Source organism: Pan paniscus, chromosome 2, assembly GCF_029289425.2.
Source record: "Pan paniscus chromosome 2, NHGRI_mPanPan1-v2.0_pri, whole genome shotgun sequence".
NCBI classification, from domain to species: Eukaryota; Metazoa; Chordata; class Mammalia; order Primates; family Hominidae; genus Pan; species Pan paniscus.
Window position 1 is genome coordinate 31,699,063 of NC_085926.1, and position 13,226 is coordinate 31,712,288.

Here is a 13,226-nt window from a genome sequence, read left to right on the forward strand (position 1 = left end):
GTTAAATAAATTACTAGTTAAATAAAATATAATACATAACTCCATAAATTATGATATATTCATAGACTGGAATGGCTTTGTAGCTGTTCAAAAGAATGCAAACAATCTCTACATACTGACAAGGGAAGATACCTAAGATATACTGTCTAATTGAAAATTGAAAAGCCATAGAACATTATTCATATTGTGATTCCACTGGTATAAAAAAAGTTAAAGAACATATATATATTATATATATTTTATATATTATATGTATATGTTTGCTGTACAAACAAATTTCCCATAAAAGACACACAGTAGCTCCTTCTAAGGAGGTGGCATCAAAAGGAAATACAGGGTTTTTACTTCTGACTTTCTACAGGTTTCTACTGTATTTTTTAATGCAATAATTATGCTGTTTTACAATAATTTTAAAAACCCTCCTCCTACTACTGCCAAAGCACGAACTGTAGAAACTGTAAAAAATGAGACATCATAGTTTCCTGTCCGGCTTAATTCTGAGGCTCTTGGGAGATACAGGGAGGAAGGGAGGGGCAATGGCAGGGGCAGCCTGGGAAAAGCAAGTTTGAAAAGGCTTCACTGTGTATAAAAAGCAAAGCCAGGCATTTCTTTTCCAATAATGAGTCCAGCTGAGCTGACTGCTTTCCTCAACGGGAGCAATAGAACAACTTGCTTAATTTCCACCAGCCAGAGGTTGAGCCTAGTTTTATCTCCATGCTCTATCTAATGTATTCTGTGAATGCCAGCCAACTCCCCTGCTGCTGTAGGTGGGAAAATGGCCCAGAGACGGCCAGGCGTGGTGGCTCATGCCTGTAATCTTAGCACTTTGGGAGGCCAAGGTGGGAGGACTGTCTGAGCTCAGGAGTTCGAGACCAGCCCGGGCAACATGGCAACACCCCATCTCTACTGAAAGTACAAAAAATCAGCAGGGCGTGGTGGTGGGTGCCTGTAATCCTAGCTATTGGGGAGGCTGAGGCATGATAATCACTTGAACCTGGAGCCAAGATCACGCTACTGCACTCCAGCCTGGGCAACAGAGCGAGACTCTGTCTCAAAAAAAATAAAAAAAAAAAAAGGCCCAAAGATGTCCAAGTCCTGATATGTTAGGTTACATGGCAATAGGGAAATTAAGGTTGCAAATGGAATTGAGTTTGCTAATCAGCTGATCTTAAAACAGGGAGATTTTCCTAGATTATCTGGGTAAGCTCTGTGTAATCACAAGGGCCCTTAAGAGTGGAAGAGGGAAGTCAGAGGGAGATGGGACTACGGAATCAGGGTCAATGAGATGCAATACTGTTGGCTCTGAAGATGGAGCAATGGGCCCAAGCCAAGGAATGCAGGCAGCCTCTAGAAGCTGGGAAAGCCAAGGAAACAGATTCTACCCTAGAGCGTTCAGAAAGCAACACAGCCCTGCTAACACTTTAAGTTCAGCCCACTGAGACCTGTGTCAGACTTCTAACCAACAGAACTGCAAGAGAATACATTTGTGGTAATTTGTTACAGCAGCAATAGGAAGCTAATGCGACCTACTTATATTTCCTTTATTTCTGTATACAAAGACTTCCTCTGACGCACAAACCTGGGATGTGCTGTGCAAATCAGCTACCTGGGCTTCCCACCTGTGGATGCTCACTGACCTGGGGCCGCACCAGGTGATTTCAGGACTTCCTCAGAGAAAACCCAGGCAAGACACCAGCAACAGAGCTACCCTGATAATTATTAAATTAGCTCTATGTGGAGAAGCCATATTTGAATAAGTTATTAGTGGAGGTCCTTTGTAAACCCTGCTCCATTATATAAATGGCAGATGTCATTATTTATACCCAGACTACTCCTTTGGAAGACAAAAGAGAAATGAATCTTACTTAGCCTAGAATAGCATGACAACACATGTTCTTAAGTGTTTCCCAACATACTTCATATCTACAAATAAAGATAAGCTAGGTCGGCCAAAGAACAATTTTAATAAGGACTTACTATTGAGTGCCAGGCATTGAGCTGGACATTGGCGATATATGATCTCACATAATGTTTATAACATTTTCATCAGGAAATACCATTATACAACCATTAATGATTCACATGTTTACATTCTTACATGCAATCATTGAAAGAGTTTGGGTTCAAAGTGCTTTGTCAGACTCCACAGCTGGGGCTCCAGAGAGACATCATGTTAATCCCCATCCCCCATATCATGAAACAGCTTAAAGAGACCCAAATGCTGAGGAGAAAAAAACTTATTCACCTCATTCTCACCAACCTAGAAATGCAACAATTTAACTGCACCCCCCCAAAATACTCTTGAGACTTAGAAATTTTTTTTAACTCATCTTAACAGCCAAATTATCAAAAACAGAATCTCTTATTTTCATTATGATTTTGTACCTTATGTCCAACCAATTGATTGCTTCGTCAAGGAACCTGTATTCTCAGATGATATAAACAAAAACCTGGCTTTTGTGAGGTGGAGACTGAAGTTTATAAAGGCTTCTCATAAGCCCTAGTCAGTGACCATCATGAGCACCTGCCCCTCATGTCTGCAGGGCACAAGAGTCCCCACTCATCTGCTTGAGAACCACTGATCTAGCACAGCAATACCTAAAATGGGCAAGGATTTTCCCATTATGGGAATTTCTATATAATATTACATTCTAAATAAAGGTTTTAGCACTAAAAATTCATCATAATGGAATTTTTAAAAGCCAGGTAAACATAAGTGTAAGTCCCTCTTGCTTCCATTTCTTTTCTCAATTCAATACATGAAATTAGCATCAATCTACTACAAGAAAAGTTCACATCCTTCAAAGGAGTAGTTTTCTCCTTGAATTACATTATATATATATATATTTAAAGTCAGAATTACAAGCTGGCTCTGCATTTTAGTACATAAGCTAGGAAAAAGAAGATATTTGGAATCTGAAACACATTTATCAAAAAATAACCATCATTCCTGGGGGCTTCCAGGGTAACCTACAATATTAAACTCATAATGTGGGCTAAATACATTTGCTGTAAATAAAGATTTGATACTCTTACAATATTAATTTTTAAATAACTATTAACAAAGTTATATACATTTCTTTTTTTTTTTTTTTAAAGAAAAGCAATTCTGATGAGATGATCAAGAAAAATGTGAATGGAGATTTGGAGCAATCTAAAGAGCACTCCCATGGTTTTAAGGATTGATACACTGCTCTCAACTGCATTTAATTTCATTTCCAAAAAAGTTAGAGTTTCCTTCTCCTTCACATGGCTGAATGTCCACCACTCTTCTTATACTTATTAGTAATGTGGTCATTTAATGGGACCACTACAGCCAATAGAGAGAACTTTATGTGACATGAGGACTGTCCAGCACAGGCTTAGCTGGCTGTGGATGGTGAATGACAGAGAAAAGGATGGAGATTGGGAGGGACAGGAGCACACTGTTATCTGAGAGAGAGAAAAGACAGTGGTGACAGAGCACCGCGTGACACCCAACTCCACTGGGCACCTCATGGAGTCCACGGCCTTGGCCAGGGCTGCTCCAGTATCTTTAGGGGTGAGGAAGGCTATGGTCCCGGGGTGGCTGGGGACAGGATGGATAGCCAAACAGCTGCTGGTACAGTACTTTCAAGTATTACAGAATGGCCATTTGAGTCCTACATCCATAAGATCTGAAAAACACTGCCAGAACTTAAAGACAATTCTATGGCTTACTCACTTGCTCTGTTTCATACACACACACACACACACACACACACACACACACTACTTTCCCTCTAGTTGCTCACATCCATCATCAGTACCAAAAAAAATTTTAAATTTACAATTATTTAGCACACAGTAAGCCCCTGCAATGCATAGAGCCATAAGCCATCTACAAAACTCAATTCAAATTACAAAAGGGATACAAGAACTCATCGATTAACTCAGGCAAAGCCCAAAGTAGATGTGAGAAATATTTTACTCTTTTCTTCCATAACATTCTTTCCCCAAGATCATAAATCTCTGAGCGTTGACTTTCCATCTTTAGAAGGCGAGCGTCATCAGGGCCAGAAAATAAATCACTTTTAGAATAGTCATTCATCGTGGGAAAATAAAAATATAAGCCAGGCAGATGGTGAAAAGCTCATTTATACTGGTATAATTTCATAGAACTAGGCAAGTGAGAAGGAAGCAAGGGAGCTGTGAAATTTAGGGCCATGTTTAGAGGGTGAGACTAAATACCCCAAACAACAGAATACTAAAACTTTTCATACCACATCGCTACAATCCCTTCAACTCTTCACCTCCGGTTCAGATCTGACTTTTTCCCTTTGTGGCAACAAAAATGAACAGAAAAGAGAAAAAGGGAAGGAGGAGGGAAAACTCAGACTAAACACTGCAGTGCTTTAAGCCCTTTTCATTCACCAGTTTCAAAGCGCTTAATTCTTTGAGTACTGCTGCAGGATAGGAGAGATTATACCACTCGGTGCTGAGCTTTTTCATACGGCTCCAGCTCACAGTTGGCAAATCCAAGGTGGCTACCTCCCCAGCACTCTGGTGGGTGTTTACGTCACAAAGCCACACAGGCCTGGTGGGAGGGGAGAGAAGGAAGGCAATACCGTGAACACTCCTAAGGCCACTCCCAAAGACTCTCTCAGTCCAGTGTCGAAACCCATTAAAAGCCCCAGCACATATCCTACTGGCCATAGCAAAGGCATGATTTCAGACCTTCCACTATATTCACCTCCTCTCTTATAAAAACAACACCCACCCAAGAAGCAAAACCTTATTATCACCCACAAAAAAGGAAGAGAGGAGGAGAAAAGCAATGGAGGAAAGAAAAAATCCTTGAAAAACGGGCATAAGCTGAAATTAATCCCCCAAAACTACACAGAAAAATATACTATCATGCCTTGTACTCAGACAGCTCATGAAAGCTGCCAGAAACCAAGTCCAACAAGTTCTTAAAAAATGTGTGCAGGGTTTAGGTTTGTGTGTGATGATTACGTTGTGAGTTGCTAAGATCGAGAAGGAAGGAGGGCAGAAAGATGCTATTTTGCAAGACAGACAGGAGGAGCTCTTAACCACAGGAGGCAGTATAGCCTATGAGATAACCATAGAAGCACATCTTCAAATTCCACGTCATCTCACAGATGGTCATCTCAATTGCTGCAGGCCATAGGTAAACCCACAGCCACACGGCACCAGGACCTACACAGTCTTAGGGTACTAACCTTGGAAACGTCACTTGGTTAAGAGACATTTCTCTTGCTTCTAATCTCACGAATACAGAATAATTATAACTATTATGAAACATGTACAGAGCTAATAAACTGGGTTATGAAAATCTGCTAAACTAAGGAAGGGCTCCATTCAATGCCCACTATATAATAAGAGCTCAATATCTGTTGAGTGAATAAAATAATTGCATAGATGAATCATCACTGTCTTACTATACTGGAACACAGAACGAACTAATGAGGGAGCAGTATATTTTTAAGCATAACAACAGTATGGCTCTTTCTGATTTTTAGTGAGTCCTAAGGGTCTGATAGCTAGAAGGCATATCTTCTACATTTGCCTAAAGGATGAACTACTTTCCCCCCAGACCAACAACAGCCAGAAGAGAAAAAGAAAAAACCCGGGTGATCAAATCATTGTTCATTCCTTTAGTGTGAGGATCTAAATGGAATGTCTTCAGCAGCTCTTCTAAAAGATTATAATAAGAATTCTATCCCGTGATGAGAGACCCTCACACAAAAATAATTCCATGTATAACTACAACCACTTAGCACCTGTTAGATAGCAGATCAAGGCCACTGACGAGGAATGAACCAATTCATAGAAGCATCTTCGGCCTGGAGAGCTCCAGGACGCTGATCATGGATGAATCTTTCATCACAGCAGCATATGTAAGTCATATGCCACTCAACAGGTTAAACTTACTTCTACTGGAACTCCCGGAAGCCACAGGGAAGAGCACAGAACAGAGATGAGAACGAGAAGGAAGCATGCCCTTTAGTCATGAATACTACCAATGAACCTCATCGTTCACATTCATTCATGACATACTTAGAGTATCTGCTATGTGCATCGTACTTTCCTAAATACTCTGGAGTTTCCAGAGAAGAATCACACATGGTGTCTTCCCTCAAAGAATTAAGTCTATGAGATGAAACTGCCAGGTCAGAAAAGTCTCGTGGGGCTGAAGATGACCACTACATCTACTTGGGGTAGATCAGGGTATAGCAGACACAATCTATTACGACCCAAAAGCCAATACCCTATTTTCTCTTGCTGACAAAAGCCCAATTCTGGTCTCTCTGGGATCTGAGATCCCTTTGATCTCAGGTAAGTTACACTCCACAGCCGGGGAGGGTGACTCATGAAAATCCAGTGACCCACCACCAGTTACAGGACTTGGAGTAGGTATGTGATCTAGTTCTGGCTGTGAGATAACAGGGGGAGTGTACTAAGGGGCTTCGCTTCCCAAACAAAAAGTGTCTTTTTTTTTTAATTTTTTTTTTATTTTGTGGAGACAGAGTCTCGCACTGTTGACAGGCTGGAGTGCAGTGGCACGATCTCTGCTCACTGCAACCTCCGCCTCCCAGGTTCAAGCGATTCCCCCTCCTCAGCCTCCCAAGTAGCTGGGATTATAGGCACCCACCACCATGCCCAGCTAATTTTTGTATTTTTAGTAGAAACAGGTTTCACCATGTTGGCCAGGATGGTCTCAATCTCCTGACCTCATGATCCGCCTGCCTTGGCCGCCCAAAGTGCTGGAATTACAGGCGTGAGCCACCGCGCCTGACCTCAAAAAGTATCTTGAGAAGAGCTCCCATCCTTTCTTTTAAAGGATAGGTCGTGAGGATGCAATATTTGGGACTACAGCTATGATGCTGCCACAATGAAGTGACAAGCATAAGGATAAACAGGAGGAGGAATGGAAGAAACTTGTATCTTTGAGGCCATCATGAGTTGCTGCACCACACCTGGAACCACCTACTCCCAGAATTCTTTTGTGCAAAAATTTATTACTATTATTATTTTCTGAGACTGGATCTCACTCTGTCACCAAGGTTCGAATGCAGTGCTGTGATCACAGCCCACTGCAGCTTCAACCTCCCAGGCTCAAGTAATCCTCTCACCTCAGCCTCCCGAGTAGCTGGGACCATCGGCACGTACCCAGCTAATTTTTATATTTTTTTGTAGAGACAGGGTCTATCTTGCCTATGTTGGTCTTGACCTCCTCGCCTCAAGTGATCCTCCTGCTTTGACCTCCTAAAATGCTGGGACTACAGGTATAATCCACCATGCCCAGGCTTACATTTATTACTATTTGAGCTATTAATTGTAGGGTTTCCTGTTATTTGCATCTGATAGAATCCTATCCAATATAGGAGATGGTGTAGCATGAAGGAAAGAGCGCTAGCTTGGGAGAAAGGAAGTCCACATATCAATTTTGTGTCAACCTAAGTTCTGTGATGCTTGGCAAGTTAAACAACCACTCGAGTTTGAGGAATGGCCATTTGACTCCTAAAGACTATTCTAAGATTTAGTGAATCAAAGGTCATGATTCAAAGGAAAAAAAAAAGGTCTATTCTACAGATTCTTGGAAGGAGATGTAGTCTGTTTGATGATGAGAGATGAGGAATGGAGTGGGGAAGGATAATCCTATCACCCACGAAATTTACTTATAACAAATTTCAAACTTGATCAGTGATATTTCCTATGCAGCAACCATTTGGAATTAAACTCTGTGAGGTTATCACAGGATTCAATAAAGTGATTTTCAATCATCGTAAGTCAGTGATAGCTATACCTCACTCTTCAAACTGTTGACCACAAATAAATATGTGCCACATGTTTCAAACAAACTTATAAGATTGAAACTTTAAAAGAATTATTTAAAGGATCAAAACAACATATTAACCTTGTTCATCTCTAAAAATCTATCACCATCCCACACCGGATACATCCCCAACCAACATCTACCTATACCTTTATGTATCATGGGGATGAAAAATTTAAAAAAATGATAAAAATGTGTTGAGGGGATTGTACTGGCCAGGCTTCAAGCTGAACATCAGAGGATTTCAAATGGACAGCTTTATGGCTTGTTAAGTAGTTCAAAAGTTCAGTGCTATAATGACCATTCAATCAAAAGCATGAAAATTCTTGACGCAGAACTCAGCTAAATCTTTTATATCAGTCTCCTTCCTTTATTCTTAAAACAATTTTTCTTCTTTTGGGAAAGGATGATTAGGACATGTTTACTTGAAAATTCAATTATGCAATTTTTTAACCAAAGTCCATTTAGCTAACTTATATGCTGATATAGTACTCAGTACATAAAGATATTATAAGTTTTTCTATGCCTGCTAGATTTGTGACGGTATAGGGTATGTGGTCTCTTGATAGCATTGTTGCCACTGTAATCCAGACGACTAACTAGGCAAAGCTGCTAACTGAGACAGTCAACACAGGGGTTGATAGGAGTTGACAGTATGCTATTGAGGAACAGGCTTAAAAACCCTCTGCTTAGTCTCCAGGGGCGGGACTGATAGTCCTGATTGTCCTAAGGCCAGGGGTAGGTATCTGGGCACCAGATATTTACCCTCAAATAATTAACACAACATTATTTTTCATTGCTCCCCCTTTCCATTTTACCCATAAAAAATGTGAGAAATTTAAAGTTATCAAATGCTCTTCAACTAGTAAATGGATAATCTGTAGACCCCACAGATACTATTCAATGCAAAAGGAATGCAAAAGGAATGCCTTAGAATGATTCACATAACATGGATGCATCTCAAATGCATTATGCTATGTGAAAGAAGCCCTCCTGCATGATTCCATATGTATATATGACATTCCAGGAAAGACAAAACTATAGGGACAAATAATAGATCAATGGTTGCCAAGGGCTGGGGGACAGATTTGACTATAAAGGGGCATGAGGGAATTTGGGGGCAATAGAACTGTTCTATACAGGTTGAGTATCCCTCACCTGAAATGCCTGGGAGAAAAAGTGTTTTGGATTTTGAATTTTTTTGGAAGTTGGAAGTTTTGCATTATACCAGTTGAGCATCCCAAATCCAAAACTCTGAAATCCAGAATACTCCAAGGAGCATTTCCTTTGAGCGTCATGTCGGCCTTAAAAAAGTTTTGGATTTGGGGGCATTTTAGATTTTGAATTAGGGATTCAGATTTAATTCAGATCTAATTCAGATTTTGAATTAGATTTGGATTAGGGATACTACTTTGATTTGTTAAAACTGAGAACCGTGCATTTTAAAATGGTGAATTATGCCTCAATAAACCTGACTTTTAAAAAAACAGTTAAGGTTTTGTTGCTCAGCTATGTCCTCTAGAAGGTGGGTGTACATGGTCACGTGTGAGCTCTGTCATTCAGGATGGGTTTATCTCATTGCCCTGGGCTCTCCTGTGCCCTCCTGTGCCAAGAGCCCAACCAGTCACCGTGGGTGCAGAAAACAGAAACCACTCCAGGTGTTGCAGTCAGAAAGGAATTTGATATGGGAATTAGGTGCCTGTAGAATTATTAAAAAGGCTGGAGGAGCAGACATCAGGGGCCCCTTAGACTTTTCTTTTTTGGAGGAGACAGAGTCTTTCTCTGTCACCCAGGCTGGAGTGGAGTGGCACAATCTCGGCTCACTGCAACCTCTGTCTCCCAGGTTCAAGCAATTCTCCTGCCTCAGCTTCTTTGTAACTGGGATTACAGGCGCACGCCACCACGCTCAGCTCATTTTTGTATTTTTAATAGAGATGGTGTTTTACCACGTTGGTCAGGCTGGTCTCAAACTCCTGACCTCGTGATCCACCCACCTCAACCACCCAAAGTGCTGGGATTACCGGCATGAGCCACCACGCCCAGCCGGCACCTTAGACTTTTAAGTTCAAGGTCACAACATTGTAGGTGGCCGTGATTCAGAGGTCAGGAAGCTGCTGCTGTTGCCACAACAGATTCCCACACCCAGGGAGGTGGGACTAAGGCCTGGAACTATAAGTGTGGCCACCACAACACCACAACTGCCTCTAAACACTCCAATCTCCATGCCACTGCCTGCCAGCAGCACGAGCAGGAGGAACTTGGTCTTCCAAATCTTACACAAATGCATCTCCCAGTAACGTGTTCAGAACTCCAACTGTAAGAAAGTCTGGGACATGTAGCTGTTAAGTTTCCAATCTCTCCAATCGAGAAAGTGGAAAGAAAGTTAAGAGAGTGGCTGGGCACGGTGGCTCACGCCTGTAATCCCAACACTTTGGGAGGTCAAGGCAGGCAGATCACGAGGTCAGGAGATCAAGATCATCCTGGCCAACATGGTGAAACCCCGTCTCTACTAAAGATATAAAAATTAGCTGAGTGTGATGGCGCCTGCCTGTAATCCCAGCTACTCAGGAGGCTGAGGCATGAGAATCGCTTGAACCCGGGAGGCGGAGGTTGCAGTGAGCTGAGATCGATCGCGCCACTGTACTCCAGCCTGGCGACAGAGCAAAAAAAAAATCTCCAAAAAAAAGGGGGGGAAAAAAAAAAAGAAAAAGTCAAGAGAGCTTGGTCCACAGTCTCTACTCCAATCACCATCCTTCTTGTCCTAAAGTAAGGCATACATGAAGAAGCGACACACGGAAAACCTTTTTCTATCTTGACTTACATTTCAGATGGTGTTTTTTGTTGAAAAAATTGTTTTACTAATAGGTAAAACCAAAATCCTAACTCATTTCATTATAGAAGAATATTTCACTTTCACATTTAGTTAGTTCTAGCCCCAGCAGAATAAAATTCTAAGATCACTACATTTTATAACGGAGCCGACCACAGCTCTCTTCTAACTCACATATTAAATATGTACGGCTCTTTGAGCTTTTATTCTGCAGGGAATTAAACACACTAAGCTTCAAAATGTGTTACTGTTTCAGATGTAGTTCATTTTATGGGAAGCCAGAACCAGCAGAGGGGAGCTACCTTTGGTACCCCACTTATCCCCCCAAAGACCTAACATGTTCTAAACGGTAAACCAGAAGACAATAGTTAATTTAGTTACACGACCATAATAACCACAATTCTGAAAGTTAGTTTCCCAATGATCACTCACATAAGTAACTATATTCTCTAGATCAAAAGCATTAAGGACCTGCTCATAAGGCATTCTTAACCTTTAGGAATTTCACTTCATTCTATATAGAAGTTATTCCTCCACAATGTACAGAAAGGAGGCAACAGCAACATTTTTTTTTCTGACAGAAAAACTATTGTGTGGATGTCGCTAGTTTTTTTAACTATTAAGACAAAAAACGTGGCAAAGCACAATGGCCTAAGAAGAAAAATAGTGTCCAAGCTCTACTAGCCGTTTGGGTTTTGAGAATCATCTGCCATAGCACTCACTGGAAAAAATGAGGGGAGTCTTTGCAAAAGAATTCTCACTCTCCCTTCTCAGAAAACCACCAAAACACCAAAACACCATTCTACTCCATAAGACTTTCCCTACTACATGGAATCAAACAAAATCTTAACTTGCTCTGACAAAACAATGAAGGGCAAAAATGACAACTAGAAATTAATGACAGTCTCTACTTTAATGAAAAAAGCTCTGGCTAGTTCTTCTTCTTCAGGATGTATTTTTTTAAAGTTGAACTTGGGAATTAGTTACTTCTTTTTTTCTTTTTTCTTTCTTTTTTTTTTTTTTTTTTTTGAGATGGTGTCTCATTCTGTTGCCCAGGCTGGAGTGCAATGGTGCGATCTTGGCTCACTGCAGCCTCTGCCTCCTGGGTTGAAGCGATTCTCCTGCCTCAGCCTCCCAAGTAGCTGGGATTACAGGTGTGTGCCACCACGCCCAGCTAATTTTTGTATTTTTAGTAGAGATGGGGTTTCACCGTGTTGGTCAGGCTGGTCTCGAACTCCTGACCTCATGATCCGTCTGCCTTAGCCTACCAATGTGCTGGGATTACAGGCGTGAGCCACTGCGCCTGGCCAGGAGTTAGTTATTTCTCACAGATAATCGTATGCTAATTTTTTTGCCAATGCTACTGACTGGTGAGGCAAAGTGGGCAACAACTTTGTGTAAAAAACAACAGACCTGGCCTCAAACCTTGGGGGTCAGAGGGAACACCTATCAGAAAAACACAGAAGAAACACTAAGGAGGATTTACAAAGTCAGAAATAGCACGAGCCATAATAAGTAAATTGATTATGTGATAGCCCCAGTTAGGTTTTGCCCAAGAATGCTGCTAGAAATAAGGATCTAAAAAATGATTACTAAAGATCTAATAACTCACTTCTCTACCACTCACACGGTTGCCAACTTACCTTCTGATTCACTTACACATCAGCTGCATGAGTTTCTTGACCCTGAAACTCCTTGTACATACAGAGCAAATGCCTTTCAAAAATCCACAGCCACTATTCACTTCATACCCTTCTAACACCCCTTAAAGATGCCGATGAAATATTTGTAGGCAGGGTAATCTGACTTTATAAGAGTTATGCTACTACATCACTGTCCGAGAATATAACCCTATGCTGCTTGGAGAAAAATTTCCATTGATAACCAAAACCATTTGATCAAAGACACTGCCTTGGGGCTTTCAGCCTTATCAAATAGATTTTGTAAGTGTTCTACAATTTTCAGGCTAAAATGATTTCAATGGAAATTAAGAACAACCTCTAATGCATGGTTAAAGGAGGCCTCCGCCAGTTCAAGAGACTATATCAAGACTATATCATGCGCATCAAAAGAACAAGAAAAACAAAAATGGACTCAGGACTCAAAATAAAATTGACAAAAGGAAACGCTGCATTTGGCTCCCCTCCAGCGGCCACTTAGAGGCAGAGATAGGAGAGCCAGGCTGCGGGCAGATGACAGAGAGTCCATGAAGCCTGTTGGAGCCTGGCTGATCACCAGGATCTGCAAGGACTGCTCTCCTGACGAGGCACGTGCATATCCTCGGCAGCCTGAACCTGGGCTGCAGCTCAATGCCCAAGAGGAGTGTTGGCCATGGCCCCACAGATCCCGGCCTGGCTCAGGAGCATGCAGGAGTCGAGCATGTGAGGCAAGAGCTTGTACTAGCAGGAACCACACGAAGAAGCCATTTTTCAGGGGAGCAACATAATATATTGTAACTGCTCCCATCATGTCAATAGGCATCATGTTAACGGGTCTGTTCGAATTTCTCCCACTTGAAGTTAAAGTGACTCCTATTTCAACGAAAATAGGAGATTCCTCATTTGTAGGATCACAATT

General features: G+C 41.4%; 1 protein-coding gene across 4 annotated transcripts in view; it reads right to left on the reverse strand.

The window, feature by feature from the left end:
* The window catches only part of OSBPL10 (oxysterol binding protein like 10), a 321,010-nt gene that overhangs the window by 58,742 nt on the left and 249,042 nt on the right, over positions 1-13,226 (reverse strand). The window lies entirely within an intron of this gene.